Source organism: Pelodiscus sinensis, chromosome 1 (genome assembly GCF_049634645.1).
Source record: "Pelodiscus sinensis isolate JC-2024 chromosome 1, ASM4963464v1, whole genome shotgun sequence".
In the NCBI taxonomy this organism is placed as follows: domain Eukaryota; kingdom Metazoa; phylum Chordata; order Testudines; family Trionychidae; genus Pelodiscus; species Pelodiscus sinensis.
The window spans coordinates 74,601,628-74,628,136 of NC_134711.1; the positions used below are offsets into that span (position 1 = coordinate 74,601,628).

General features: G+C 41.7%; 1 long non-coding RNA gene across 2 annotated transcripts; it reads right to left on the reverse strand.

The window, feature by feature from the left end:
- Positions 1 to 2,206: 2,206 nt before the first annotated feature.
- On the reverse strand, positions 2,207 to 26,089 carry LOC142829979 (uncharacterized). Of its 2 annotated transcripts, none has more exons than XR_012904965.1 (3): positions 24,702 to 26,089; positions 23,030 to 23,106; positions 2,207 to 7,492 (listed from the first exon to the last, which is right to left on the reverse strand). It is a non-coding gene; the product is annotated as an uncharacterized LOC142829979 (long non-coding RNA). The 2 variants fall into 2 exon arrangements; XR_012904966.1 differs by lacking the exon at positions 2,207 to 7,492 and adding an exon at positions 12,737 to 22,050.
- Between the last annotated feature and the right edge of the window lie 420 nt (positions 26,090 to 26,509).

The window sequence follows — 26,509 nt, forward strand, 5'->3', positions numbered from 1 at the left end:
AGAAGCACACAGGATCTTCATAGGGGAAAAGGCAATACAACATGTTTATTAAGAATACAATAGCAAAGCAGCTAGCATTTGCTTACACACACACACACACACACAGGCTGTGTCTACACTGGCATGAATTTCTGGAACTGCTTAAAATGGAATACTATTCCGTTTTCAGTTTTTCCGGAAAAGGAGCATCTACATTGGCAGGCTGCTTTTCCAGAAAAGCCCTTTTTCCGGAAAAGCGTCTGTAGCCAATGTAGACGCACTTTTCCGGGAAAGAGCCCCGATCACCATTTTCGCGATCGGGGCTTTTTTCCAGAAAAGACTACTGGGCTGTCTACACTGGCCCTTTTCCGGAACAGTGTTCCGGAATAAGGACTTATGCCCGAGCGGGAGCAGAATAGATTTTCCAGAATAGCGGCTGATTTTGTACAGTAGAGCATCGTTGCTTTTCCGGAAATTCAAGGGCCAGTGTAGACAGCTTGCAGCTTATTCCGGAAAAGCGGCTGATTTTCCAGAATAAGTGGCCCAGTGTAGACACAGCCACACTGTCCCACCAATCAATGTTATATTTACCAATCCACAGTGCAGCTCTCTCTGGTGGCCAGACAGATTGATCATGGATAGGGAGGAACAGGCTCTATCAGTCCAGACTGATTCTCCAATCTTGGCAGGACATACCAAAAACTTATGGCAAAGTAACTTCTTTTCATAGCAATTTTTCTTTATTTGGATGAGTAAGTTTCGCACTGTCAAGCTGCAATGAAGTGCCGTTTGAGGAGTGCTTGCTTGTTTGTTCAAGTTGTTTTTCTCATATCACATCTATCTTGTCCCAATTGATAGGTGCTAGCCCTATCTTTTAGAGCTGACAATCTGCCCTTCATCCACATCTCAATAGGGAACACAGCAATCTCCTGGCTCTTTTACATCAGTCCTTAGGTTCTCCCTAGAACATCTGGTACAGTGATGGCCTTCACACTTATCTTCTTACACACATTCCTCATTCACACACACACAAAACAGAATTGATTTCTTTGTTAGACAAACACAATATGAATATTTAAGTAGGAACATCTAATTACAATTTAAACAAAACAATCATTATACCTTTTACTTATTTCACAAGATTTTTTTTTAAAACTTAAAACAAAACATAAGAATCTACAAAATTCTGGCCGGTACACCTTTACCAATGCTAAGGTAAAGGTTCTTTCCGTTTTCAGAAAGGGTGGCTTGTGTTGCATAAAAAAGCCTCTGCCTGAGCTTACTCCATTTATATACATGGATTTTCTAAAGCTACACCAAACTGTAAGGTCTAAGGTTTTAAACTGTAACTTATTGTGATCTTTGTCAATCTTTGTTATCTTTGTAACTCTCAGAAACTTACTGTAAACTGCAATTTTGTAATCTTTGTAACTCTCATCCACCTTGCTTGTAACTTTCCCTAAGCTGCATTCTCCCCTGAGGGTATGTCTACACTACAAAGTTAGTTTGAACTAACGTACGTTAGTGAGAAATAACTTTCATAGGCGCTACACTAGCGCTCTGTTAGCTCGAATTTGACAGTGGCCAACCCTAGGGACCCTGGAGGGGATGGACCGAAGACAGTGACCAAGCCATTTGTCTCATGCCATCCATCTCCAGCCTTCCACAAACCTTGGGCAGGGACACCACTCCTACCCCCTGGCTAATACCACTCCATGGACCCAACCTCCATGACTTGATCTCACTTCCCTTTAAACTCTGTTCTAGTTCTAGCCTTCACAGCCTCCTGCAGCAAGGAGTTCCACGGGTTGACTCTTTGCTTCGTGAAGAACAACTTTCTGTTACTAGTTTGAAGCCTGCTACCCATTCCTTTCCTTTGGTGTCCTCTAGTCCTTCTTTATGGGAACTAATGAAGAACTTTTCTGTATGCACCCTCTCCACCCAACTCCTGCTTTTAGAGACCTCTATCCTGTCCCCCCCCCCCCCCGTCTCCTCTTTTCTAAGCTGAAAATTCCCAGTCTCTTTAGCCTCTCTTCATATGGGACCTGTTCCCAACCCCTGATCATTTTAGTTGCCTTCCCCTCTCCCAGCCTCGCTCTTCCCCTCTCCCACCTCCTTTTCCCAGTCTCCCCCAGTTTTGTTCAATAAAGACAGATTCAGTTTTTGAACACAATTGTCCTTTATTTTGTACATCAAGAAGAGGGGCTAGGGAAGGGTAAGTGGAAGAAGGTGAGGGAGGAATGGGGTATGCGCCCCCAATGGGGAAGACTGGGCTGGCTCTGCGGGCTTTTGGGGTGGAAGCTCTCCTGCAGCCCCCCAATTACCCCCTCTCCCCAGATGGCAGCCTGCGGCAAGTGCAGCCGGGCTGATGGCCGAGTGCTGTGATGTGCCCAGTGTGGGTACTCCGGGCACTCCAAGCCAGGACTGCTTTGCAAGCGGAGCACCCCTGAGAACTGTCTGTCCGGGGTGGGGGTCAGGACCCTTTAAGCACAGCCCTTGGCTAGCCTGAGACAGCATCTCCACGCTCTAAGTCCTCCTCTGATGCCCTGCCGGCACTGCTTCCGACCATCCTTAACCCCGGTTCAAGGTCCACTTAATGTGGACATGCTAGTTCGAATTAGCAAAACGCTAATTTGAACTAGTTTTTTAGTCTGGATCTGTTAGTTCGAATTAGCTTAGTTCGAATTAACTAATTCGAACTAAGTTAGTTCGCATTAGCGCTGTAGTGTAGACATACCCTGAGTGAGTGGAGAAAGAGTGTGAGTGTGAGAGCGTGTTTGAAGAAGGCTTGGAATAATGGAGCACATTTCAATGAGTCATCACAGTATGGGCAAGCTCCCTGCTGAATAAAGGGAAGTCTGGGCGTGCTCTCTGCTGGATAAAGTCTGGGCATGCTCCCTGATGACAAGGTGAATGAGTCACAGGAGACATTCAGACACTATATAAAGAGAAGGAGCACATATAAGACTCTCTTTTTCCTTCCCCTGCTCCTGAGCAGCTCCTCTCCAGTGTTCTCTCCTCCTGACCAGCTTCCGCAGCCATGATGAGCAGACAGACCCACCAGGATCCACATGCCTTGGCTCCTTCTGCAACCCATATGTCTGTATAAGTGTGTGAGTGCCTGAGGGCAGGAATGAATGGGTGTGAATGAGTGAATGAATGGAAGGGTGTGTGCTTCCTTGATTGTCTGTGTGTGTGAGAGAGAGAGAGAGCATTCTATCTTCCTTAGTTTAAACCTTTGGGGGCTGCTTTCTCCTCTTTAGTTTTACCTACTGGAAATAAACCCATACTAGTGTAACCCTGGGTGATCTCCAGTAAGAATATTTTTGGGGTAACAGCTTGCAGGTTACACTGAAACACATTACACTTCATAAAGCTACATTTTAGCTACATGACTACATTTGGAGTTGGGACACTTTTCCTATAAAACTCTTATTATAGTAGTTGACTCTGCAGATTGAGGAGAAAAGATATTAGCTACTCAGAGGCTGGTTTTACTATTTAAATGTGGAGATGCAAATGAGCTGGTTTCCTTAGATTTCTCATAGCACTGCCATTTTTTAAATATCTACTAACTACCTGCTAACTTTAGTAACTCAAATGCTGGTTAACTAGTTTAAAATAATAAAGATCGGCCTAGTCCAGTGATCCAATGGAATGCCATTAAAGGTATATCTACATAGCAGGACTAAAGTCAAATTAAGCTCTGCACAACTTGAGCTACGTCAATTCCGTAGTTTAAGTTGAAATAGCGTAATTCGGCTTTTGGCTCTGTCTACACAGCAGGAAGTCAAAGGAAGAACACTCATCCTTTGACTTCCCTTACTCCTCGAGAAATGAGGGTTACCAGGATTCAGAGTAAGAAGTCCTCCAGCTCGACATGATTTTGATATAAAGACTTGTAGTGTAGATGTGCATTATGTTATTTTGGAATAACATCAGTTATTCTGGAATAAGGTTGCTGTGTGGACATACCCATAAAGACTAATCTCAGAGCCCTGGTCTACACTAGGAAGTTATTTTGAAATAACCCCCCTAATATCAAAATAATAAATGAAGTGTCCACACTACCAAGCCTGTTATTTGAAAATAACGGACTGGTTATTTCAAAATCTGTACTCCTGCATTTCTCAGGGAATAAGCTTATTTTGGAATAGTTATTTTGAATTCAGTTATTTCAAAATAATTTCCTAATATAGATGTAACTGTCACCAGGCACGCTTGCACCCAAGATCTCTGGAGCTTAGTGTAAGTGCCTCTACAGCTTGAACTATAAAGTCAGCTAGTACAATTACACTATGTGTGTGGGTTACACAGACATGCCCAGAGTGACCTCCGAGCTTTTGGCTTGTCTGAGGTTGAGAGCATCAGACAACCTTAAGTTGATCAGTGGTCCTCATAGTGGCTACTTTGTGATGCTGTTACTAAAGAAAAAGTGCAAAGCAACAGAGCCCTATATCTGTTCATCAACCTTTACATCTTGACTTTAGTGTAAAATCTATCATGATTTGTACACTCCTCCCATTCATCTCTATCTTAAACTAAAATAGCTTTTCCTGTTTGTTCCTCTTTTACCTCAATAAATTAAGTGCTTTTTGTTTTCTTATGCTGACAAAACACCCTAAAGCTCTGAATACATTTGCAAAAGATGTTCCTTTTATGAGTTTCTTGTATGTACTATAATTGCACAGCTCTATTTTAGGGGAATACATTCATTTACAGAAAAGGCCAGGGAGTTTCAGTCTGTCTGTGTTCCTGTTGTCTGGGGCACAGTAGCATACTTCCCTTTTCTAATATGCTGGCAGTGCATAGTATGGCACTAATTCATGTAACCATCTAACAACATGAGACCTTCTTTCAGGGCAAACAAGAATATCAGCCAAAATCTCTGTCTTGGTTTGTTCCTTTTGTGTCATGCAGGCAGTGCAAAGAGACTAGCCACTGAACACTTATTCTCAGACTCACCCAGTGTGAGGAATCCCCAATGCGTATAAACAGGGGAGCCAGGAGACTCACTGGGCCCTTGGGCAAGATGTGTGGGGGCAGCTCCACACACCCAGAAGGCGCGGGGCCTTTGACAGAAAGGGCCAAACTGGGGCAGACAGCCCTTGGTGCCACCCAGAGTGTGCAGCCCTTATAGGCAGCCCTTAGAGTCACCCAGAGCACATTGTGCAGTGCTTCGGCAGCAATTTAAAGGGTTCAGGGCACTGACTGCTACTGCTGCTGCTACCACAGCAGCAGCAGTAGCTGGAGGCCCAAGCACTTTTGAATTGCTGGGCCTGGGACAATTGCCCTCTTTGCTCCCCCTGGAGGTGGGCCTGGATATAAGCTGGCATAGGAAGACAAAACTCTGGCATATACCACAGCCCAAGTATACCCAAAGCTACTTTCTATCCTGAGGCAGCAGACAGTCCCTTGGCTGCTCTCAGTTCTTATTGGACAATTAATTTCATGAAGAATTGATTTCTTATGGAGAGTGAATCTGATTCCACCAAAATGGCTGTGCTGAATAAATAGCTTCTTCCTTTCATCAGGCTTCTTAAAAGAGAATATCCTAAAGCCCTAGATTTGGTCCTGGAAGAGTATCTGAAAGATGTTACAAATCAGAATGAGCAAAGAACTTTTCCATCAGTTTACCTCTTTCTCAATAAATGGCAGTAAATATTATTTTCTGGCAGACTAGGACACCTCTCTGGCGCTTAGCTTGAATCATCCACAGCCAGTAGTCAAGGTCTTGGCTATTCAGCTTTTGAAGGAGATCACTGAAGCATCGAAGGAGGGATTTGACAAGTGTATCACAGAAGAAAAATTGTGCCTGGATTGTATTAGTAACAGAAATGATAGCATTTTACAGCATCTCTCAAAAGTTCCAGAAATTCCATTATGTTAGTTCAGGTTAACACCATAGATTCGGCATTTCCTTGAAAAATTAGAATTGGGTTGTGATGGGATGTACCAGCTGTGCACTGGGAAAACTAAGCCTAACCAGGCTCACCTGGCAGAAGAAGCCCTGCCCCTGTAGCCCTGCCAGGCATGCTCAGACTGCCACACAAGTATAAAAGCCTGGCAAGAGGATCAGTCTGGGCTGACTGACCAGAGCTCCTGCAAACAAACCAACAGAGAGACCAGCCCTGGAAACCAACCAGTGAGACACCAATATCACAGCAGAGGATATAGAGGAAGGACCCTGGAAGGAGGCCTGCGGAGACCAGTAGGAAGTAGCCCAGGGCAGGAGATTTTATCCCGTGGCTCTCAGCATGTTGCGGTGGGATTCCCCACTAAGAACCCTAAGCTGAGGAACCAGCACCCATGTACTATAGACTCCGGCTGCTAGGCTCCACTCTTCTGGTGAAAGGGGTGTTTACAATATACTCTGGCCATTACGCTGCACTGCCGCGGTGAAAGGGACATTGACGAGAGACCCCGCCTGCTAGGCTGCACTGCCCCGGGTAGAAGGGCATGACTGTATAACCACAGTTTGCATTGTAGCACACATGGGGTTGGTTGTGGTCCGAAGAAGCCCAAGGACATTACAGTTCTGACATGGTTCCACTTGTTTTATGAAAAACTCAAACATATTTATTATAATATCAGTTTTCCTGAGTTAATAACCAGGCAGTCTCCCTGGGATTACATGTCAAAGTCCAATATTGAGTAAGAACACACTATTTTCCACAATACCTGGTAGTTCTGTAAGCCAGTATCTTTATATGTCAAGACGTTCAGAGGTTAATTGCCATGATTAACATATATCTTGACATTTTAGTTCAGAAGATAAAACCATCTGAATATAATCACTCAGAGCTTGACTACAGCCTGGCATTGAAATGATATGGATCTGCACTAGAAGCACCAAAAGCCTTCTTCTGGAGACAGTCAGCGTAAGAGGAGCAGAAGTGGATGAATCCCGCTAGCTAGGAACTCCCTCAGCATGGAAGTGTCCCCAAAATATGTAGAGTTGGAATAGTCATTTCCAATGTCAGTCTCCCCACAGTCAGGGCTTCAGGGAAGGAAATAATGGAGCGTAATGTAGAAGTAGATAGGCTACAGTGCTTGGCTTGTGGATAGTTCTTTGACCATTGCCAGCTTGCGGCTACAACAGAGAATCAGAGAGCCTAATTTGGCTCCTTGATACTCACACCCACAACTTCACTAATCTTTGATCAAACTAGAGCATCTCACCTTTAGATTTCACATTGGTACAAAAATGGTTTTCAAATGAATGCTAGTACTCATACTCTCCTTGGAGACTGAAGTCTATTTTCTATCTGCGGGGAAAACACAGCATGATTAGCCTAAGTGCAACTCCACTAACATGTCTTTCCTCTGTACATGAGAACTCCTGTAGGGATAAAAAGGTACTTCACTCTTATTTTCATTCAATGCCTGGGTTCTCTGAGGCGGCCAGAAAAAGGCTGCACATTAAAATACTGGTGTTCTGTTATTAGGTCAGTAGGTTTGCACTGAATGCTGTGATACTTTGTCCTTTGGTATTAATCCTGTTCTTCAATCCCTAAAGGGAAGAAAACAACAAAACCATTAGAAAATGGCAATGCATAGGGAAAGATAATTATAGAGAATGCCCCAACACTCCACTCAGCCAGCACTTCCCAGATTTGCTATGAAGAGACAGTGGCAAATAGAAGAAGGGATCAGCCCAAGAGAAGGTGGGAAAGGTTGTTTGGGACAACAGTGACTATCTACAGAGCTCTGTGACACACATCAGTGGTGATGTGTTTCAGGCCTATCTATCTATACAATCGCTTTATAGCTGGATCCCTTTGAAAAAGGGTGCTTTGTCCCCAACTTTCACAGTCTTCATCCTGTGCTTTGTGATCTGCCTTCTCCTGGAGAAGCACTGTTGGTTTATTGATTCATAGACTGAAATTGGATCTTTTGTGTCACCGGGGCTTAGCCTGTTTACTGCTTTAAAAATAGGAGCCAAGCCTGAAAATGACATTTGAAACTGGGATCTAGTGAAGGGACTTGAGCATAAACCTAATGTGTTAAAGGCAACAAAGACTACAGAAAAAATGAGCAGCTGTGTTCTGTTCCAGTTGGGGCCTGTCCATTGCTTTCATGCTCACGTACAGTCAATTACAGTAATCCAGCCTTGAGGACTCAAATGCGTGGATCACTGTGCCAACTTTTCATCTGGGAGGAGGAGAAGAACTTTCTTACCAAGTTGGAAGTGAAAGAAGGCATTTTTAGATACTGATTCTGTCCGATCATTCAAGTTTAGTGAAGAGTCAAACAGGATCCCATGCTTCACAATATTTGTAATATGGTGGTATGCTTTCAATAGAAGATGGAGATAAACTATAAACTAGTTCTTTAAAGCATTTAACCCTATCTAATCAATATTGCTTTGGTCATGTTGGGTTCAGGTTTTGCTACATGTCTTTCATCCAGTAGCTGAATTCTTGTAGTCTTTCTGACACTTTAGTAGTGATGATGATAATTTCACTAATAGAGAAGGTGATATGTAGTTGAGTGTTCCATGCACAGATTGAGATGTCAGGGGCTCAGCTGCCAACAATCTTTCCCAATTGTCTCAGATAGTTTAGGGATGGAGGTGTGACTAGTATAGATCCATGTGAGACACTGCAATTGAGGACCTTCAGGAGCAGAGGGAGGAAGAATTTATATATTACCTCTCAGAGCACAGCTGGAGAGAAATGATTGGAGCAGCTATAGTTGTAGACCATCTACTGCTGCTATGGCGTATAGATGGATTAGTGGTAGCTAGTAGTCTACTGTGTCAAAGTAGTCCAGCAGTGTTAACATGGTGATCTTGCCAGCATTCACAGCAATGAGGAGTTTGTCTTTTGGATGCCATAAGGATGTTTCTGTACCCTGCATGGTTTGAGCTCCACTTGTGAGACATCCAGGATTTTGACCACCATCGAATGTAGCTGGAACTTGCCCAGGAATGGAAGGTTGGTGAAATCTCTGATGTTGAGCAATGTCTTCTTGCCAGGCCATTTTTTCACAGCTTTGGTGGCATGCCATTTCTGTATGAGGGCTCAAGAATTTACTCCCACCTTGTGCTGAAGTAGCCCACCTTTGATGATTTTCCAAGTATGCTAAAAAAATACACCCTTTTGATAGACCCCTTTTTGGCAGAGGGCTGAGGATATGCTTCCCATAATAATGAAAGGATGGAAAACTGGTTTTGTGGGTGGGTGGATGAATGGGTGGATGGATGTGTAGCATTGGAATAGAATTTTGTGACTAAGAAGTCAGTTGTAATAAATATATGTTATAGCAAAAGGATTGGATTAAACTTAAATACAAGATGTAGGCCTCGCACAGGGCCAGGCAGCTTTGTTATCTTAGCTCCAGCTCTGTTTGATGTTAGCACGTTAAAGTGAAGAGGTGGAATATTGTAATACATAGTAATGTTAGTGTTAGATAACGCCTTGTAGTAGATAGAAAGAAGTTTAATGTTGAAGGACTTTGTAACTTTGTTAAAGTGACTAGAAGTACCCCTTTGTTCCATGCTGCAATTCTGTAAATGTATTGTTTGTGTGAATGAGAGAGAATGTTTTAGGAGAGAGAAGTGTGAAGGACACTGCATGCTCAAATGGTCAGAGGAGGGGCCGGAGACTCAGAAGCACCAAATAATAATCAAAGCACACTGAAGATGCAGACTATCCGGGCAGACTGACAAACCCTGAAGCTAGAGTCAAGTACCCCTTGATAGGGAACCAATCACAACTTTTGCCAGAAAGACAACACCCCCAAGGGATTGTCAGCATAATTATATCAGATGACTGTGAGAACAACTTCTTCCCAATAAGCACGTGGTAGGAAGATTGATTGTAATGCTGAATGACTGACTAAGGCCTGATGAGTGGGGTGTCTGGTATGATTCTTCGGGTTCTGTCATGCTAAGATCAAGACCAGCAGAGACATTAGTCCAGATTGATATGAACCCTGCTCCTTCCTTGCACCTGACCTATCTGGCAGACTGGTAACTATTCCATCAGCAGGGTGTGTGTGTGTGTGTGTGTGTGTAAATGCATATGCTACTTTGTTATAGTATCAATAAATGTGTCATGTTGCCTTATCCCCCTGAAAAAGATCCTGTGTGCTTCTTATAAGCATAAAAGATGGATGGGTTCCTCTTGAATGATCTTTTAACCTCTTATATTGTTGGCTTATCTGTTAAAACACTATGGCTATGTCTAGACTGCAGGCTTCTTTCGAAAGAGGCTCTTTCGAAAGCATCTTTCGAAAGAGCCTCTTTCAAAAGATCGCGTCTAGACTGCAGGCGGATCTTTCGAAAGAGAAATCCGCTTTTTCGAAAGAGAGCACCCAGCGAGTCTGGATGCTCTCTTTCGAAGACGGCCTCTTTACACTGAAGAACACCTTCTTTTGAAAGAGGAACTTTCGAAAGAAGGCGTTCTTCCTCGTGAAACGAGGTTTACCGCCATCGAAAGAAAAGCCGCGTTCTTTCGAAATAATTTCGAAAGAACGCGGCTTGAGTCTGGACGCAGGGGAAGTTTTTTCGGGAAAAGGCTACTTTTCCCGAAAAAAACCCTGAGTCTGGACACGGCCTATGTTAATGACTCAGGATGTACTTTTGGGCTGTAATTCATACCAAAGAGATAAATTCTCCATGGCATTTGTGTGTTGGAATAATATTAAAGATTGATTCATCCAGTTCAAAGATAAAGCCTTCCCAGTCAGTCTGAATGTTGAATCTCAGAATAAACTTTGTTTTTCTAGATTGTATTGCAGCCTGTATTGTCTCTTGCTCTGGTCTATTCTGCAATCGTGGGATCACCACAATAACCACCCTTGTGAAGCTGCTTGTATTCTCAGAGGTGACAAAGGTTAGGTCAGAAATGTACCTCTTGTTCCATAGTAAGCTTTGGAAACATACGATTGAGGTCAGAGCAGGGACAAATTGCTAGTTACTATCTACTTCTCCACTTCTTTCCCAGATGGTGATGTAACTGTTGCAATCACCTATGACTACGAGAAATTCTGCTGGTCATGAAAACTGTTCATGATGTTTGTAAGCAGACACTACTACTATTTCATAAAGGCAACCATGATAAGTTCTATTATACAATAATGTTTCATAGCAGTGTTTTTCACTAGACTTTTGTCACACAGAAATATTGTGTTTCAAAGATGTTGCTTTCAATGTTTGCAGCACTATGCATGCCACAGATGTTTGCCTTTTGCACATACATAAGGGGGGAGGGATAGCTCAGTTGTTTGAGCATTGGCCTGTTAAACTCAGGGTTGTGAGCTCAATCCTTGAGAAGGTGATTTGGGCAAAAATCTGTTAGGAATGGTAGTGATCCTGCTATGAAGGCAGGGGATTGGACTCAATGACCTTCCCTTCCAGTTCTAGGAGATAGGCATTCTCCATTCACTTTTTTTAATATCTGCTTTCATGCCAGACATTCAGTCAGCCATCAGTACAGAGAATTCATCTACACTGAAACTGGCAATTCCAAGTTCTGTCTTTGACTGAGGCTTTTGAAAGGGAAAGTTTATGTTGACATTTATGTCTGTCTGCTATTACAGTATTGTCAGTTTTGGTCTTTTCTAATCTTGCAATGAAAGAATAGCAGGCAACACGATATGAACATATCTGACTCTGCTCAATCTGCAAGCTATATGAGCAGATGATAATGAGTAGAATAGCACCAGTAATGGAAGAGCCACTGACTGATAAGCATCCCACTTTCCACCAGGTCTTTCATGCTGTTGCCACACTGCAAATCTAACTTGATACATTGAAGATTGCTTAGAAATATTCAAAATTAAAATCTGTGTTTGTTGATCTGTTGGTTTCTCAGTAATCAATGTGGATTTTTTTTCAAGATGTCTGGTTAGAAAAGTCTATAGTGTACTTAGCAAAAAGATTGTCTCAAGATTAAGTGCTCTCACCCTTGCTGTTTAATGCCTTGATGGACAGACAACCAAAATTCCATGTGAAGACTTGTTTGTTTAGATAATCTTTGCATCACTGCCTAGTCAGAAAGATTTGAAGACCTTGAATGGTAGGGATGTCTGTACTTGTGCGTACTTGGAAAAAACTGTAGAATCACACACAATTTGATTGGCAGCACTGGCATGAATGTATGCATTCCACCTGAAACACTCTCAGGCCAAGCAAAATCCCCATATATTTTCTGGGATGATACATTGTTTGAGTGCTATAAACATTCATTGTACCTTGGCATCACATTGCACCAAATACCATTTGAAAAAAAACAAAATAAACAAACACCACCAACACCCACCCACCAATAAGCTGCATAAAATGAACTCTAAAAATTGTGTTCTCTAGAAACTGGCCACCACAAAATGAAGAGCTGACCCTAAAATACTGTGAGCAATCAATATTGCCTTGTGTTACTCCACTGCAGAGTTCTGTGTCTCAGTATGATTTTGCTCAGGCCATGCACCTAAAATTGATACTGATCTCAATAAATCCTATAGAATCATCATAGGGACTTGGGGGGGGGGGGGGGGGAGTGACCTTCCCACACTGTTGCTATACTGCCTTCCAAAGGCAGTGATGCCTTCATTATAAAGGACAGCAAAACCAGATGCATGTTCTAAGACATGCTCTTCATGGACACATTCAAGAAGCTGAGGTCCAAAAAGAGCTCTTTGAAAACTCCTGATCACAAAACATCACTGTGGAAGGCTCCAGACACACAAAATGGTAGGAACAATGATCTTGAGAGACCTGGTTCCTTCAGAATAATCTCTCCCCCCCCCCCCCCCCCCCAGCATTGACCTCAAGTGAAAACATTTGTGTTTTCTCAGTCAGAGAAGAGATGATGGTGGCAAAACTTGATGATAATTTGACTAAATGGAAGCAGATGATTGATGCCAAATGAGAACACAGAAAGCCTTGGCAAACAGTGTCCCTCCTTGTCAATATCCTGTACTATTTGAGACAAGTGGCTTCCAAAAGGACTTGTTGGAACCACAAGCTATGATGTTTATTTAATTATGATCGGATTTCTACTGTACTGTTGCTTACCTGTGAGGGCTCCTAAAAACTTGCAGGCATATTTTTGCTTATTTTTATTTACAGCTAAATAAATAAATAAATGAAAAAGTATAAAGTTGTGCGTCTGCTGCTATAGAAGGGATAAGGAACTGAGATGACTGTATCTGGCCTGAAAACTGCATCTGTAGTATCAAGAACAGACAATTACATTTTCCTTATAAAATTAAGGATATGATTTTAAATGTCACTCTTTAGGCATGCAGCTATTAAATCCATAAAAAGTTATCCAAATATGAGGCTGGACTATTGATCTTTAAGAAGGCAAAAATGTCTTTAAACAGGGCAAACATATTTTGAGTCTCTCCTAGTTGCCCTTTACTTTTCAAATATATAGTGATTATTGCTTCATGGTCAGGGTTATTTTGCTTGTACAGTTCCCCAATACATTAATGTGCTGATGATATCTACATGAGAAAAATGTGACTTAGAGCTGAAAGGGCATGCAACTGAAAATCCCACTATGGCTCACTAAAGATATAAGGTTTTCTGAAAAATAGGACACGCAGGAAATGTCTGGTTGCTTGGGTAATTGGTCATGCAAATTTATGTAACCAGATACACAGATCTTCAGACATCATCTAATAACTGTTATATCCTTTAATGATATTGCAAATTATTTAATAAATTCATGCACAATAGTGCTTCTAATGCATTCATAAGCTGGCAAAAAACATTTGCCTGGAATATTTTTTAAAATCTAGGTTTAGATTTTCTACATAAGCTTCTTTCTAGACATTTCTCTTAAAATAACCACCTGTGATGGAAAGTCCCTCATTCAGCCAGGTACTTGTATCAATGCCTAATTGTAAGTACATAAGCTTCAGAGGGGTAGCGGAGTTAGTCTGTACAGGATAAACTTAAACATCAATGGGACTACTTATGTACTTAACTAAATTTAAAAAACAACAAATAGTCTAGTAGCACTTTAAAGACTAACAGAACATGTAGATGGTACACTCCGGTCATCTGAAGAAGTGGGCTGCGCCCACTAAAGGTCATGATACCATCTACATGTTTTGTTAGTCTTTAAAGTGTTACCAGACTATTTGTTGTTTTTTAAGTTTATTTAAGTACATAAGTCCCATTGATGTTTAATAGCCTTCATAAATCAGGGCTTAAATCCCTTGTTAACCCATGTGACTTAAGAACCTAGCTTGGGGTGGAAGTTATATGGAAGGAAAAGGAAAAATATATATGGAGAGTGCAGGTTAAACTGCCTCTTCATTCCCACCACTTATTCACTAGTCCAGTTGTCCTTCCAACAGTGATTTGGGATTATAGTGAGGTAGCTTGGCCTCTCTCTGATCTAAAAGGGGAAAGATTCCCTAAGACTTCCTGGTGAGCAGGGCCAGACCAACCCAGCCCCACCCCCAGGAAACAGAACGGTGGAACTAAAAGTATAAAGGCTGAAGCAAAGGGCTCAGTTGGGCCCCAGCCATAGAGGAAGCCATGCTCCCAAGCGGGAATGGTCAGCCATACTGCCGGTGAGAGAAGAACTGGCCTGGGCTGCCAGGGCTGCTGCCGGACCCAGAAGACTTGCCAGAAGAGGCAAGACCATTGCTGGACCCCTACCCTGAGCTGATGGACACCCTGTCAGTGCCATCGCTTCCTACTGATCCAGAGGATTAATCCAGGTAGGCCCATAGGAGAAAGTGGGAAGCAGCCCAGGGATAGATGACTGATTGCTGGCTCAGGAGATGAAAGTTACTGAGCAGCGTGTTGCGGTCAGGATTCCAGCTGACCCAGTGACCTGGTTGGCATCTTGCAGCCAGGATCCCAGCAGACCCAATGGCCCAGTGCTGCCACGTTAGGGCCCTGGGCTGGGATGCAGTGAAGCATGTGGGCTAGCATTCCTCTCTGCCATTTCGCTCCTTGGGTGGCAGGTTCCCTTTATTCTGGGCAAAACCCCAGAAGCAAGGAAACCTGACCACTGCTCAGCCTGAAGATAGGCCTGAGCCCGTAGATGGTTTGCTGCCCCACCCTAAACAAGGGCCTGTGCATATAAACTTCTGCTTAGCCTGAAGACAAGCCTGAGCCCCTAAACTTCTTGTTTGTGCTGTTTGTTGCCCTGCCTTTGAACTGCTGCTCACCCGCAGACAAGGTCTGAGTCTCAAACTGTTTGTTGCTTGTGAACTGCTACTCAGCCCAAGCATTGGCTTGAGCCTCAGGACTCTTTACTGTCTTCCCCTGAGCTAGGGCCAGGGCAAGATGAGTACTACTTAGCCTGACCATAGGCCAGAGCCCCCTAGACTGTGGTGGACCAGCCCTGAGGCAGCGCACTAAGCTACTAACTGATCTGCTTCACATAAAATGAGGCTTGTCCTCCCTCCTCACTGGGATCAGTATAGGGATTATTTTTCTTCCTCACTTAATTCTAACAGCAGGAGAAGTAAACAATTATTTAGCACCAAATAAACCGGAAAGGCCAGTGAAACTCATGGGAGAAAGATAAAGGGAGCATATATTAGTCCAAAAAACCTGAAAAAATAGAATTAGTGAACATCCTGTACAATCAATATAGGTTAAGATTCTAGAGAATTGAAGGTTTATAATTTGCATTGTATACATTCCTACACCACATTGTAAATGTTTTTATTTTTTTATTTTTTCATTACTGAACTTTTATTCCAAATGAACAGAGTTGTTTTCAGTCTGAATTGTTTTCTTATTTAAAACATTTTTGCAAAACCAGTGAAATTTGTAAATAACCCAGACACAAAAGGACTAGCTTTGGTTTCACTTTGGGCTGTTTGAGTTTGGAACAGGGGAGAAGTAGCACAACCAGAGAAGCTCTAATCAACTCCCACTCTCCATACAAAAGTGGACTTTACTATGTTGGATCAGGGAGTACCAGCTCCATCCAACCCAGCATCTGCTACCTACAGACAGCTGACATCTCCCACAGGGCTCCAGATCAGGGGACTAGGTGAGGACCTGCTTCATGCAGAGGTGAGGACACCGATAGAGGGCTGGGTGCTTTATTTTGTTTAAACTAGCCAGCATTCTGACCACTCTAGCACATGTTGCTAAGAGATTAGGTTTTATGCTTGACAATTTGTCTCCTGTAAAGACTGCACTTCATTTTTTGTTACAGTGGGTACAGCAGTGAGCATGCGGCACAATCCCCAGACTCCTTCAACTGTCCAGCTAGCACAAATCTGGAGGCAAAAACATACTAGAGATGACATGTTCAAGCAGGAAGCAATTAAGTGAGTGGAGGAAAATGATGCTGCAGTAGATGCAGATGGAGAGTGAGCACAGGAGGGTGTACAGGAAATGAGAAGTGAAGAACCAGAAGAGAGTCTTGACAGTCATGGCAGATGTAATGACCTGCATGGTGGACTTCCAGGATAGTCGCATGCCTAGGCATCCTCTCCAACCCTTGTGGACCCACATTCCCTGCTCACCAAGTTCCATAGTCTCCTTTCTCAGGGACCTTAGAATGCAAAGGTGGGAGTCAAAGGCAGCTTCACATTCAACCCCCAGGGATGCATCCTGGAGTAAAAGTCTGCCCTTCTCACACCTGTACAGGGGGATTGTAATGTGCTGCTTTCCCTTTTTTCCCCTTCCCCCACGAAGCTCCCACACTGAACTCCTTTTCTGTCTCTGCTTCCCTATTTTCCCTAAATAAAAATGCATGATTACGCAACAACAGCCTCTTTATTGATAGTGCTTAAGAGGGAGTTACAGAGGTTACAGGCAAGCACACTTACTGCAGGGGCATCTCATTAAGAGCACTATACATGACTGTCATATTGCTGTCTGGCCATTCACAAAACTATTTTTCAAAGCCTCTCTGATTTGCACTACCCCTCGATGTGTTCTCCTTATTCCCCTGGGGTCTGCCTCCTCATAATTAATGACATTTGCCAATTGCTCAACTCAAGTGCTTCGCAGAACAGTATGATCTCCTGAGAGTCTTCTTTGTTCTGGTGGGCTCTAGATAGGCTCTGGATATACTCCAGCATAAAGTACATGATGGTTAATATGATTGATATAGTACTTTGCTGCTGAATGAGTTCCATACTGGGTTCCATGCTTACCCTGTTATAGTGTCTACACAAATAAAAAGGGCACGAAAAGACTGTTTGCCATTGCTTTCAAGCAGGGAAGAGGGAGAAGATGAGTGCATTATGATACACTGAAGACATGTACCCAGAACCACTGTGCTTTGGACATCCACCCTGGCATAAAATTTTCCCTATACTTTCACAGATATTATGGAGTACACAGCAGGCAGCCACAACAACAGAGATCTTGTTTTCACTGAGATCTAACCTTGTTAGTTGCCTGTGAAACCTTCCCTTTAAATGTCCAAAAGCACATTCTATCTCCATTCTGCACTTGCTCAGTCTGTAGTTGAACTGCTCTTTACTGTGGTCCAGGCTGTCCATGTACAGCTTAAAGAGCCATAGTAGCAAAGGGTAAGCTGGGTCTCCAAGGATAACTATTGGCATTTCAATGCCTCTGATGTTAATTTTCTGGTCTGAAAAGAAAGTACCAGCTTGCAGTTTTCCTAAGAGACAGGAGTTCCTAAAGATGCACACATCATGAAATTTTTGACCATAATATGTTGATGTCAGTGAAGCAGCCCCTGTGATCCACCAGCACCTGCAGCACCCTTGAGAAGTACTCCTTGCGGTTTATGAAACCACAGTTAGGGAACCTCTTCACAGCAAAGCCATCCATTATGTCCTGCACATTTCCCAGAGCAGAAAAGGTATTAATTGCTTTGGCTACTTGGATCACAACAGCCCCTACTGTCAATTTTCACACTCCAAATTGATTCCCAGCTGACCGGTAGCTGTCTGGCATTGCAAGATTCCACAGAGCTATTGCTACTCGCTTCTCAGCTATCAGAAGAGTTCTCATTCCGGTATTCCTGCCCTTCGGAAGGGGCTAGAGAGCAACTTGCAAAGTTCCATGAAAGTGGCCTAATGCATGTGAAAGTTTTGCAGCTACTACTAATTATCCCTTAGCTTCATAACTCGTGGTCCCACAAGTCTTTGCTTGTCTCATGGCACCAGAACTGGCATTCCACTGTGTCAAGAGGATCAAATGCCAATGACATTTGCCAGTTGCTCAACTCAAGTGCTTTACAGAAGAGTATTTTTATGACCTCCCAAGAGTTTTCCTTGTTCTGGTGGGCACTAGATAGGCTCTGGATATACTCCAGTGTAAGGTCCATGATGGTTAATATGATTGACATAATACTTTGCTGCTGAATGAGTTCCATGCTGGGTTCCATACTTACCCTGTTATGGTATCCATACAAATAACCACAGGGAAAAAAGGGCATGAAAAGACTGTTTGCATTTGCTTTGAAGCAGGGAGGAGGGAGGAGATGAGTGCATTATGAGACACTGATGACATTTACCCAGAACCACCCCATGCACAGTTTTGGTCCAGGTGTGCACTGAGAGAATAACACAGAATGCAAAGGGGTGGCAGGAATCATAGGATAGCTACCCATGGTTACCTACCTCACACTATATTGGATTATTGCATGAGTGAGGAAATGAACCTTTGGCTTTATAAAAACGCATGCTAGAAAATCAACCTTAATACATTCAATCTTATCTCTAAGCGTAGACAAGGCCTTAAAAACTTTTCATGTGGTCCCTTTGCTGTGTCCAGCAATACATGAGGTAGCATCACAACCAGTCAGGGCATGGAATGGGAGCAGAGTTTCTAGAACACTAGGTTCATATTGTAGTTTCCTAGTCATGCTATTTGTGAGGAAGTAATTTAGTTCTTTTGATGTGCCAACTTTCACCCAAAGCTGCCTACCTGTAATTTGGCAGTGGTGAGCCAGCAACAGAATAAGTACATCACTGACCTTGACTACAGCTACCATATGGTTGGCATCACTGTGTAAAATCATTCTTTTGACTGCTTCTTGTTGTTGAGCACTTTGATGATTGGTGTCACCTGTTGCTGTCAAGCACCATACTTGAGTTTCATCTTGAAAGCCATCAGCCAGAAAGATGATTCATATTCCTATCTCATAATGACTATCAAGTTTCAGAACAATATAAACTTTCATGAAAGACCTTACTCTGTAGTTGTGCAATACAATAGCACTGTATACAATTGGTAAATTCAACTTTATTTTTATTTTTAGAGACTTAAAGCTTCTGTTTTCCATTTGGGTTGCCTGGATCTGGATAGCCAACCCATGTTGAATAGTTTGTGTGGTCTTATCTCACAAAAAATGGCTCCATACATTTGAAGATGAAGATTTCGTTTTCTCTCTGGGCCTGGTTGAATATGAGCATTAGAGACACCATTTCTATGTACACTCTACCTTCATCTTCCCTGGTTACAAATGTGGAGATGAGATTTTCAAATCTTTGGGAAGTATGAATGGACATGCATTCTCCGTAAGAATGTGACTGATTCACTTTGAAAATACCATCTCTGAATCCCTGAGTCCTGCTATTTAAAGTCCAAGAGTTGTGAAAGAAGTAGGTACTACAGAGCTGGAAGTGCCATTTTGTGGGCCCACATTTCCCTGGTATCGTGAACCTCCTAGGAATCAGGTTGGGAGGAATAACAGCCCCACTCTCATCATTCAAAGTCTGTACCTCCTAGCTAATACAGTGGACAAGTATTGTGGAAAACTGGACAAATAGTTTTGTCCATATTGCCTGATGAAGGCAGATCAATATTCTTTGGTGTCTATTTCTTTCTTCCACTCATACCATATATTAATGTCCTGAGCTACATTATGCACCTTACGTTTCACTGATTCTTCTTTCTCAAGGTTCTCTTAATCAGAAAAAATGGCCTTCATACAGCAGGTGGAAGAACAAATACAGACAATCTAGAAAGCAGGCAGCTGCATCATCCTCAGACACTGAAGTTGTTGTGGCCAGTGTATCTCCATGAATTTGCAATGCAACATGGACCAGTGACAGAAGAATGACTTTGTGGGAATGGCAAATAAGGATAGTATCTCAGCATTTTGTCAGGAATCTGTCACTTTTGATATGGGTCCATATTTATACTTAGCTGGAAGTAACAGTGTTTGTCTTTCAGCTGGAGACTGATCATGAAATGAAATGAACTAAATCCCTAGTATGAGCTTAGAGCTTTTCCTATGACTGATGCAGGAGTGTGGAATTTCAATGCCAGTTTCCTTTGAAAGATTGCGGTAATAGTGTCAGATCTTGGATAGCTCCAAAACATGGCCTTGATTGGCTACACCTAAAGATCATTTTAATCTAAACCGTTGCAGTGTTTGGTAATTTTGGTGCCTTCACTCTTTCCTCACAAACCTCATAAATGGAATGTAACAAGTTAGTCGGTACTTCCCTTCAGTAATTATGGAGCCATTTATTGTAGTTAAATGAACATTCATTTGTGAGCAAACACAGCTGCCTTCACTAACTGCACAGTCATCTTGAATGTAGATACAGACATGAGTCTTTGTTTAGGCAGCACTAATTGACAAAACATGCAGCATCTACAGTCTATAGTTTTTACAAAACTGGACTGTTGTATTATGGATACTGGTGTCTTTCTTGGGGTTGCTACAGCTTTCTATATGACACATCAGCTGCAAATGCTTGAAACCTCTGGATCTGCCTTTGTCAGAGTATCGGGCATAGCAAATTATGTGCGGCACGACTAATACTATCTATTCTGAATGCAAGATAGACTCCATTTTGTCAGTTGTCTCTCTATATTTGACATTTTGTAATTCCTCACTAATAGCTGTTGTGTCCCTTACTCTATGTAATCTTTGTTTATGTTTCATTTGATTCTTCACAAATAACACCGGTCTACAATTTTTTAGAAGTCATCTGCTTCAGAGATAAAATGTGCTATTTATTATGTATTTTGATGTGCTGAATTCAAATATGACAATTAAAACAACTGATTAGCTACTGTTTCCAAGATATTTAAGTTTTTACATTTTACGTCTATGTATATTGTGTAGATAGTAGAGTTTTAATCATAAATTGCAAACCTAGGTCTTTTCATGTGTTTATGGTTGCTTTACATGATAATATTTCACCTGTCCTGTTTATGTAATACTTTAAAAATCAGCAAAAGGATTATATAAATAAAATTTACTATGAAACAAAAGGCAAAAAGCTATTATGTACATAGTTTAGTCCTATTCAGTGTCTATTCGGCGCTTCTTCGCTTGTCTCTTGTATTCATTAAATGGAGCATCTCTTGTCACTGTCCAGCAATAGTATGCAAGCATTGATGGGCTCCATTTGCCCTGATAGCGTTTCTCCATTGTTGCAATGTCCTGGTGAAATCACTCGCCGTGCTCGTCGCTCACTGCTCCACAGTTTGGTGGAAAAAAATTTAGATGAGAGTGCAAAAAATGTATCTTTAGTGACATGTTGCAACCAAGGCTTTTATATGCCTTGAGGAGGTTTTCCACCAACAACCTGTAGTTGTCTGCCTTGTTGTTTCCAAGAAAATTTATTGCCACTAACTGGAAGGCTTTCCATGCCGTCTTTTCCTTGCCACGCAGTGCATGGTCAAATGCATCATCTCGAAGAAGTTCATGAATCTGAGGACCAACAAAGACACCTTCCTTTATCTTAGCTTCACTTAACCTTGGAAATTTTCCACAGAGGTACTTGAAAGCTGCTTGTGTTTTGTCCATGGCCTTGACAAAGTTCTTCATCAGACCCAGCTTGATGTGTAAGGGTGGTAACAAAATCTTCCTTGATTCAACAAGTGGTGGATGCGGAACACTTTTCCTCCCAGGCTCAACGACTGTCGGAGTGGCCAATCTATCTTGATGTAGTGGGAATCTCTTGCACAACTATCCCATTCACAGAGAAAACAGCAGTACTTTGTGTATCCAGGATGAAGACCAAGCAAGAGAGCAACAACCTTCAAATCACCACAAAGCTGCCACTAATGTTGGTCATAGTTTATGCACCTCAAAAGTTGTTTCATGTTGTCATAGGTTTCCTTCATATGGACTGCATGACCAACAGGAATTGATGGCAAAACATTGCCATTATGCAGCAAAACATCCATGATTTCTAGGAATAACATGATGCAATTCATATCATGTATGATGCAATACCAGCTTCAGATTGCATCATTCATTGTTTTGCCTAAAAAGCAAGTACTGTCCAAACCCAGTCATAGATTTATTCATAGTTCCAGTCAAAGATGTATTTTAGTTATTTCTGGTTTACATTGAGATCCCTTCCCTTTATAACTCACTTATCCTCCGCCATTCGCAAGTCAAGGGTCATATATACTGACCCAATAGCATATCTTGAAAACTAGAGCCAATCACCAATTTTAAGCATCATTTTCGTTCTTAGTGACCCAGAATTAGTAAAGTTTGACTACATTTATTTCAGAAGCATTTTGACTGTAGAGCAGTGTAATACAAAGACAGTAGGAAACTTGTGTGGCTCACTTGAGATTTACTACTAATTCCATAGCATACCTACGACTGTAAAGAATATCAGTGTCTGAAGCAATCACCTCATTCAACTACTGTGGCTCTATCTCTTTGTTAAAAAAAAAATCTCCAAAACAAAACATTATTACCACTTCTTGGTTATTTTTACTCTAACTGCAAAATAAATTCTAAGCATGCAAGAAAATGATTTTACATATTTATAGAAAAAATAACATCTATTTAGCTCATTTTATTTATTAAGATATATTGTTAACTTATATGTTATAAAAGTTGAAGTTAGGGTTCAGTATGTGTTTCCTCATTTCTTGTAATAGTCTGAAAAGGAATTATGCTAAATAGTTGGATTTTGCTGACAAGTTTGTGAACTCATTGGTAATATTTGCAATGAATTTCTGTGACCTTATTTATTTGCAAGTTTGAAGGTCTAGGTGTCAAAATTCTACTTGGTAGCAACCATTGTTTAAATCAGCGGGTTCAAATTATGTTATAAAAAGTTATTCTCCATTTTTAACAGAAAATGCTTTAGCCTCTTTATAGATAACTGATTCTGAGATGTCTGACTACTTTATAGACAATGAACTTACCCAAAAGTTGAAGAGGTAACAGAAGCAGCAAGACTTCAGGAAAAGCTAATGAATGAGGAATAGGCCTGGCAGGAGACCTATTAGAGAAAAGGAAAAGCTAAATAAGCAAAAAAGGAGATTAGATTTCCAGGTGGAGCTCCCAGAGAAGGAAGCTGGTTCATTTGACAGTAGGCTGGGAGACTTCCAGGAGGTAAGGAATTATCTACTGACATGATATAAAAAGAGTAACAAGATGGACACCTTCCTCATCCCATCGGATGGCAAGACCCTAATATTGGCCAGCATGCAGTCTCGATGTGGAGGGTATCTGATGGGCATGCATACCCCAGCACAGGTAACAAAGGGTTGAAGTGGCTTAAAAGGCCAATTAACCTATGAAGCTGGACTTTGGGGAGTGTTAGGCCTCATTGGTAATCAAACTTGGGCTGCCAACACTCCAGAACTACCCTGAAGTCTCCAGGAAAAGAACTGAATCTATAATTAAAGACTATGTCATCTGATGAAGCCTCCAGGAATATGGCCAACCAAAACAGGCAACCCTCGATCCAACCCAGCTAAGGAGGGGCTGGGCCTTCATAAAGAATTAAAAAGGGGGCTATAGGAGAAATGGTCAGGAAGGACACCCAGGTGAGAGGTAGCTAGGAATTTTCTCTCTTGGACTGAAGGCCAAATGAAGCTTTGGTGGCTGAGCCCTGAGCTGAAAGCCTGGATGGAGACAGGAGCCCATCAGAAACTGCAGCCTGACTATACCCTTCAGTACAGGGAAAATGTGACAGCTGTCATGAAACCAGAAACTGGGGGCAGTTAGAAGCTGGGGTAAGCCTGCAAACAAGAAAGCTGCTGGCTGAGTCTGGCTGGGTTGGAGACTAATTATTTTTTGTTCGATTTTATCTGAAGCATTTTGAGGCCTTGCAAAAGGTTAGGCTCTGTTATCTGGCTTAGAGAGAGAGCCAGGTCATGTGCACAGCTGAAATAGGCAAAGAAGTCATGGGGGAAACTGAGGCACTGCTGTCTTGGTGCCATAGACAGTTACCAGAGGTGAGCTGGCACAGCTGTCTTACCACATATGACTAAATCACTGCGTACTTCTTTCTAAAATACGAAGGTTAGCCTTCTTCAGATTTTAACTCCATTTGCTGGCCATCTACTTGTATAAACATTTAGGTTGTATACCTACAAATGATAAGCAACCAATGCCTAATTGAGGGGTTTCAATTCGTCTTTACTGATACAAAGATGCAAATTGCATTATGTTTGTCACATACACCTGCTGACCTCCAAGGCTGATTAATTTCCCACTATGTTATCCTGGGGGTACTTCTGGGAAAGGGGAGTTTTCTAGACAGGATTTTATGTCTGATGTCATTGTATGATAGATTCAGAATATCCCAGCTAGCAATTTTTAGCTTGGCAGTAGCATCTGCTCCCTGAGAACAGCTGCCTCATTTTTCCCTTTAGTGACTGGAGAGCAAAGATAACACCCGCAAACTATTCTTTACAGAATGATTTACTTATTTTGACTAGAAGATTTACCCAGCATTGCTCAGGCACTTAGCTCAAATACGTTTTGTTTTTTCTTTATTTAAATCATTATTATGGATTGGGGCTGGGGATGAGGAGTTCATTATGCAGGTTGCCCAGGAGAGAGAGGACAACCCCAGACCTTTCTCACCTCAGCAGCTTGGGGCCAAGTGAGAAGCACCTGTCCATGGTCACTGCAGCTACAACAGGCACAGGGATGCATGTTCTCTGGCTGGGGAATAGACAGACACACAGACAAACAGATACAGAAACAGGCAATCTCTCTGAAATATATAATAGATAGCTTCCCTTTCTCCACATCTGCTTACTGCTGGGCCAATAGGATTATAGGTGCCCAGTCTCCATCTCTGGCTCCTTGCTGTCCCCTGTGATCATTCTGCACTATAAGGGTACATCTACACTGGCTCCCTATCTTAAGACAGGGAGCAAGTGTAGACATAGCCTAACAGACTCTCTTACTAGACTCTTTCCTTTCCATTTCATGAGAAACAATCAAATTTCAAGCACATCCCATTATCCTGTCACAACCAAACCCTTACCTTCTAAAATATAAAATCCTATCACTGTACTATATTTTTCTTATATGCATTTGTAAGAAACTTATATGTTTTTAATTGCTTTGTTAAATTTTTAACAAATAAATTGCATTTATTATCCCTTTTTAGATTCTTCTGAATTAAAATTAAATTAAATTCAATATCTATAAATATAGACCGAATGTTCCTACGAGTTTAGGCATTCATATGTTTTTCAACATGTGCAGAAACAGGATGCATACTGTCACTCATTCATTAAGGAACATGAAGGAGGTTGGTCTTCTGAAGCTGTCTTCAATCTATTATTTTCAGATTCCTCAGCGGTCAATATTACTTTAATGAGCACTCAACTCTACTGGAAAAAAAATACAACTGGCAACTGCTATTGAAGAATGTAACTAAACAGTTGTAGTTTTGGAAGGCGATTTCAGTTTTGCTTTTGCTAGTTTCATTTCCCCAAATCAGACAGTTTTATAAAATGAGAAAGCTGTGTTTCTGGCTTTTAATAACGGTTTCAATTCTGCTTTAAATCTTCTGGGTGATATCCTGGCCCCATTGATAGTGAAACTCCTGCTGCATTGAGCAGAACTAGGATTACATCCTATGTCTTTGTAACAATCACCCTCCATTTTAATGCCTATGTAGAAAAGTACCTTGTACAGTCCAGAACCTTGTTTCTCTTCTTAATTAAAATAATCTTTAATGGCCATATTGTGTCACTTTTGCATAGACTAACAAGACATATTAGTGAGGTAAGGTTCTACTGAATGTGAATTAGGGTGACACAATCTGTCCCTAATTACTGAAAATAGAACATATATTAAAATCACAATAACACCAATGAATCATAATCATTACTGTGTAATATAGTTAACAGTGAAGGAATCCGAGAGCACTGTGGCTGAGCAGAGATAGTGATACTTGACAGTGAATAAGAGGAATACAGGAACCTAATAAAGCAGCATTATTCAGTGTAGATGAAAGGCTTTTTCCCACTCTGTTGGCCAAATTTATCCTTAGCAGTACCACCATTAAGCCAGTAGAGTTTGGGTTGAACTCAGCCCTTCAGTTTCAGTGGGGTTGACCAACTTACCCCTTGTGTTTGCATTTGGTTCTGTAACTATAGACTTAAGGAACCCTTTGGGAGCAGTCATTAGTCAGCTGCCCTGCAGGCTAATTTTGACAAAGTAATCTGTTTGGTTTAGGAGAATTACAAGGTATGTGCAATTATGGGATGATATTATGTGAACAGGTTAAAACACATTAGAAACCACATTCAAAAACCCCTTTTTATTAATGCAGTAAAACAGTCCTGTATCTCATTAATCACAGTCAGACTGTTGGGAATCCACCTTGTTATGTGCAGTATTACTGTACAACCATGACCTCGTGGACTGAACAT